We start from the raw sequence: 6000 nt of genomic DNA, 5'->3' as shown, positions 1-6000 counted from the left end.
GAGGGAGTTATCTCTGAGTCAGGCGGCAGGACAATGATGGGCAATTAACAGAAAGATAGTCTGGGGGGAGGAGGCAAGGAAACACTGCCCCACCTGGTTTCAACGGCTCCTGAGGATGGTAATAGAATATACTGCAACCCAGGACAATAAGATAATTTATTATTGTATTTACTTCCAGTTTTTCTTATTCTCAGAAACTGAGATTTCCTGATCATCCCCACTCTTTGCTTTTTTGTAAATGATATCTGAAAACAGTGGAACCCATTGAGAGAGCAATAAGATGAGGACATATTCCAGAAAGGTTAAATGTGTGTCATTCAACTAGTAATTCTTAAATTCATTCCCTGATATTCAGAGTGCAATACCTATTGCTACATTTCATAACAGTTTTCAGTTTCTCTATGTTGCTCTGAAAAAGAAAAATACAGGATTTTGGCTAGATTTCATGTTCTTTGTTCAGGGTTTTTATTGGGTTCTGTTTGTCATCAAATACAGTTCTTTGGCATTAAATTTACTCCAGGAACAACCAAAACCAAAACAAAACAAACCCGACAAGCAATCACCTCATTCTTTTCCAAGAGGCAAAGAAAGAAACTACTTGTGACAGTCTGACTCCATGTGAAAAACTTCTGCTCTTACTCTTTGTTTTTAGGCAGGATACTCTGCCAGGAATGGGGTGAAAACAACTCAAGCAATACCTTATTAGGAAAGCTATCAGTGGAGAATGAAGAAGGGCTTTTGGTGTTGAAGAATGCTGGGACCAACCTGACTCATCAACCCCATAGTTAAACATCCTGATAGCAAGGTGGAGGTGTGGCAGACCTGACAAAGCACCTGACAAAGGAACAAACAAGTGGCACTACTGACAACTTATTTAAAGCTGCTGAGCTGAGGCAGCTAGGCCAGGGATAAATGACTGACTCTGAACCACTGTGAAAACCCAGTGCCACGTTTTAATGGCAGGGTCTTCCAACATGCTCCTCCTTGGAGTGTGTGGAGATTCCTCCCTTGAGCAGGTGTTGGGGTTTTAGTTTAGTCTTAGTTTTTTTTCATGTTAAAGGAATTTTCTCCCATATGCATGTTGCTAGGGGACAAATAGCTGTACTTAAGAAAGACAAAAAGGGGAGTGGGGCGGGCCTGGCTACTCCTTTGTCTACACCTGGGTGTGGGGTCAGTTCGCTCTGAGCGTCCGGAGAGAGAAGCTGCAGAGAAAGGAGCTGCTGCTTCTTTCTTTTTTGGCCGTTCTTTCTTCCTGCTGGAAGCAACGCCGGGACCCCAAAAGCCGCTTTCCCTGCCCTGCTGGAGACCGAGCTGTGGCTGCCCTGCCCCGCTGCTGCTTCGAGCTTTCGCTACGCTGTAGCCCTGCTCGCCCTGCCTGCCTGGGCCTCCGTGGGGTTCTCCCATCTGGATACATCTCGCCTGCCACCCGGGATTTGCGTCCGTCCCTGCCGTTCCAGCCGCCGTTCTAGCCTGCTGTTTCAGCCTGCTGTTCCTGAGAGCCCGGGATCAGCTGCCCAGGGGTTTGTGAAGCCTTTGTCCCATCCCTTCCCGGGATCCCAGGGCACCGGTGCCGCGCGCTCCCCGAGCTCGCTCCGGAGTGCCCCCTGCAGCCGCGGGGGAACCATCGCACCTGCCCTGCTCACCGGGAGCCGCCAGCGCCCCTGCCGGCTGCGAGCGGAACTGCACCCGAGGGGAAAGGGCCTGACAGCCGAGAAGGCTGGCACTGGGTTTGTGATTGCTGTTACTGCCACAGTTGTTGTTGTTTTGTTTGACTGGTTATATACATATATATATAGAGTAAAGAACTGTTATTCCTATTTCCCACATCTTCGCCTAAAGGCTCTTGATTTCAAAATATAATAACTTGGAGGGAAAAGGGGTTATATCTGCCACTTCAAGGGGGGCCTCTGCCTTCCTTAGCAGACACCTGTCTTTCAAAACCGAGACAGGAGATTCCTCCCTTGAGCAGGGACCTCAAGGTTACTCATCAAGGCTGAGTGTTGGTATGGGTGAGTAACAACAATCTCAATGTAATTAATTTAGTATAATTCAATATTGCTTCAAACATGGCACACTATACTGTACTAGTAGTTACAGCTACCTGTAACGTGTAGGAAATTATTTTGATTAAGATATTTTAGTCTAACCATTATTATAATAAATAATTTGTTTCAATATAACTACAACTTGCCATCCTTAATCCTGCAGGAAAAATTTGCCTAAAGGTTTACTTCCATCTGTGTAATCCCTTAGATTATAAAGTGTTGACAAAGACTGGGGCTAAGATTGTGACATCTCAAGAGTCAGAAACAGTTAACAATTTGCCCAGAGAGTTACAAAGAGTGAGAAGGGAGTTGAGAAACAAGGGCTTGCTTTGTCAGTGAAACAGACCTCGTAGCTTCAAAGGAGGGACCTTGAACAAAGGAGGACCCAGGCATTTATACCCTTCATACATATGCTGGGGTCTTCCTATTGAGTTGCCACTCCTGCTGTGGCTCTTGCCACCTGGCTGGTACCACAGGTCTCCGTGTCCTTTGTAATTCAAGGAATTGGCACCAGTTCACAGTGTCTTGCCTCAGGCTCCTGCCACACAGAGGGAGCTCAGTGTGCAGTGTGTACATGGAGCCAGCTGGGTAGAAGGTTCTAGCACGGTGAGAGTGCAACCACCAACCCACAGATCACTGACTCAAAAGAAGAAGACTGAGCATGCAGACTAATTAACATGAGAAGCAAGAGAATCATTCAACCAATAGAAGGTAGAATACTAATTAATAAGAAAACTAGGTAACTGGTAGCCAATGAATTGTGATTTTTTGTTTTCCAAAATATAGATAAAATGTAAAATACTGAAAAGTTTTGTTGTGCTAGCTTTGTGGATTTACCACCTAGCACTCTCTTTACACAAATCTTCAATAAGTAAAAACCTCAGCTGTGTGTGTAAGGTTGACTTACTGCACACTGAGTGATGAATATGGCTTTTAGGGACAACAGTAAGATCCAGCTGCACCTAGACTCATCTCCGAGAAGGAGTTTAGAAAACAAAGGTGTCCTTTCCGCACCTCATGACTCGATGGGAGGGCTTCTCAAACAAACTTTGTCTGAAGCTCCTACTCTGCCCATGATAGATGATTGTTTTCAAGGTCTTCCCTATCTCACCCTTATCATCCCACTACTCTGCAGGGCATTGTTACCATGAAAGATAAACATATGTAAGCAGCATAAAGGAATATTTATATGTGTAAGGGTCATTTCACACACAATTGCCCACCATGTGGCACCTGGCACCCCCTGACCACACACCCCAGCAAAACTGGAACAACACTGCCCCACTCCATTTCCCCAGTACACGGTGTGAGGTGGTATTGAATAATCTCAGGGTCCTGGCCCTGCTCCTTCTGTCTGCTGCAGAAGTTAGCCCAGTCCTGGATGGAACCAGGACACTAGCACTGGGCAAGGATTGGCTTCCCATGCTGGCTGTAGGGACATACAAAGCTCCTGGCTTATTGTCATGCCACTGAGCAATCTCATACCACTAGACCAGACATGTTTCACAGACAGTCAATGTATATTAGGAGTTTTCGGAATGCTGGTCTCCCAGATAGGCTCATATCTCTGCATGCTCCTATGCGCATTCATTTTAGAGCTGCTGGAGCCATCTTGCATGGGCACTGATGCCTTTCCCCTCCCCTCTTCTCAGGGTCACTCACGTCTACCTTTATGTGTCTGCAGCAGAGATACTGCACTTGTTTTCTGCTGGAAACATCACAGTGACCAAGGGAGGTAAGGCACTCATTTCATGCTGGAGTTAATGCAAGGATAGGTCTGACCCATGTCCTGCCTAGGTGCTGCAGGTTTCCGTGCTGGATGCTGCTGGAGCTCTTGCCCTGTGGTGATGCTGAGCACTCCTGACACATGGCCCCTTGACTGCCCCAAAAGTCCATGCTTTTGTTGACATCATGTGGCTTGAGGAATAATCTCTATCACATATCTGAAACATTTGACCAGCTAATTTCACTAGACAGAAGAGTAAGCTAACAAGAACTCTTTTTAAAAGGTTGGCACCTACATCTCTTTGTTTTATTGGCCAAAGTATGAAATTTTAAGCTTCAATGACTCTTCAAGGTTATCTGTCTCAGAGCAATTGAGTCTCACAGCTAATTGGGCTCCCTCTCTGGATTTTTCCAGTGCTGCTGCAAGCATGGAAGGTGCTGTGGATAATTTCTATGAGTAGGGAAAAACAGCTACAGGGCCAGCTTTCAGGTTTTTTTATACAGGCATTTTTTCCCCATGCTGAAGTATTGTAAATGTTTATAGTAACTGATCTAGGAGGTGAATGTCAGTCACTGTATTGCAACGGCAGCTGCACATAATTTATGTTGTTATGTAGTGAATTCCTGCAAGGTTTGGAAGGCTCTTTCAAGATCAGAGTTAAAATAGCTCCAATGAAACCATTCTGTGTGGGCAGATTTACTGTGTGTTTCAGACAGTTCCTAAAAACTAATCTTGGTGTTTTTTAACAGAGTTTCTGCACAGCAGGAATGGCCCTTGGTTCTCAGAGAAGATGGAAAAAAATTGAAGCTGGGTTATAATGAGGAAGACAGAGTGACTGAGACACTGCAGGAAGGGCACCATGACCTACATCAGTAGTGCAAACTGTTCTACTCCCAGCAGGCAGAACTTAGAGTATGCATAATCACTGTGAACTGTGCTTCATTGGTTATAAAAGTTCTTCCTTGGGTGTTGATTTCCAAAAGCCAAACAAAAATAGGTGAGTTATGCAAAATATTGATTAACTCAGTCAACAACTCGGGTTGGACAGGAGCTATTTTTCACTTCTGAAGAGCATATCTACTTCCTCAGCCCTGTCCTTTGATCAGTGGGCAGGACTCATTTTTGACACCATGCAGGGATGGTGGAGGTGGCTGGTCGGGAAGGAACATACTGGTGAGAAAGTTTCTGTATCAGGAATGAGAGCAGCATCCTGGAGCAATGTTTATATTTTGGATACATTTTCACCTACACCTCTGTCAGCAGCTTGACCAGAAAAAAGTCCAGATTCTCTTTTAGCCATATCCCTGCCTGCTCTCTGCTGAATAAGCAGAGAACTGAGGATGGAACTGTCCAAGTTTCTTGTGAGTTGAGGACACAGGTTTCTCATACCTTTTTGGAGTGTCATCACAGTAGCTTACCTTTCCCTTTATAAAACTGAGGGAACAACTTTAAGTACGGACAAATTGATCAGCTCCACTTGATGTCACACACTCCTCTGAATTTCATGCTGTCACTTTAATCCTGAGGGCTCCTGACTTAAACTTGGTTTCCCAAAGTTGAAAATGCAGCTGTGACACCAGAAAAGTCTGTTAGGAAATGTTCCGAGTCTTTTTTCCAAAAGCACTCTCAGAGGTAATAATAATAAAAAGAGAAAATCTAGATGCCCAATTTGAATATTTTCCCCCTTATGTGCTGTAGTTCCTTGCAAGTATCCCTACATTGCTGTTAGTCTGCTCATTGAGGAAAGTGAGGACTAAACTACCATGAGATCTGTTTAACATGCCCAAGAAATTAGAAAAGTGTTAAAAATCTGTTAACAGCAGACCAACTTCAAAGTCTTGAATTTTCTGCAAGTTTAGAGAGAATTATTAGTCATACAGGGCTGCAGAGAAGTGCCACTGACCTTCAGCATGAAGGTAATTTATTTAATTTTATTTAATTTTGCCTAATTTTATTTGGTCTTCTGACCAGATAGAAGTGGAAACACAGCTTGAAGCTACCCCAGCTGTGCTACCCTTTTGCTGGTGGAGATTTGCCAGCTGTATTTCTGGGAGGGAAGGAGGGAGAGAAGGTCTCTGGGCCACCCTGGGAGAATGAGGGCACCCCAGCTGGAGGGATGGAAAATGGGGAAAGGAAAAGGGATTATTTTGGCAAGAGGCTGTAAAGCCTCAGGTTTTGGGAGCGGCATTCTGTTCACTGAGCACTGTTTTGAGTGGTGTTCTGCTTGGT

At 44.8% G+C, this 6000-nt stretch overlaps 1 long non-coding RNA gene across 1 annotated transcript in view; it reads left to right on the top strand.

Moving 5' to 3' along the window:
* Positions 1-2789, top strand: part of LOC121676910 — an 8814-nt gene extending 6025 nt beyond the window's left edge. The window contains exons 2-4 of the long non-coding RNA XR_006020654.1: positions 1970-1979; positions 2348-2353; positions 2697-2789. This is a non-coding gene — a long non-coding RNA (uncharacterized LOC121676910). The remainder of the gene's footprint in view (positions 1-1969; positions 1980-2347; positions 2354-2696) is intronic.
* Positions 2790-6000: the final 3211 nt, after the last annotated feature.

This window comes from Corvus kubaryi, unplaced genomic scaffold (genome assembly GCF_017639235.1).
Source record: "Corvus kubaryi isolate FWS band 111438036 unplaced genomic scaffold, C.kubaryi_AGA036_p1.0 split1-37296, whole genome shotgun sequence".
Taxonomy (NCBI): Eukaryota; Metazoa; Chordata; class Aves; order Passeriformes; family Corvidae; genus Corvus; species Corvus kubaryi.
The sequence above is the reverse complement of the archived record's forward strand: the minus strand, read 5'-3'. Positions and strand labels throughout refer to the sequence as shown.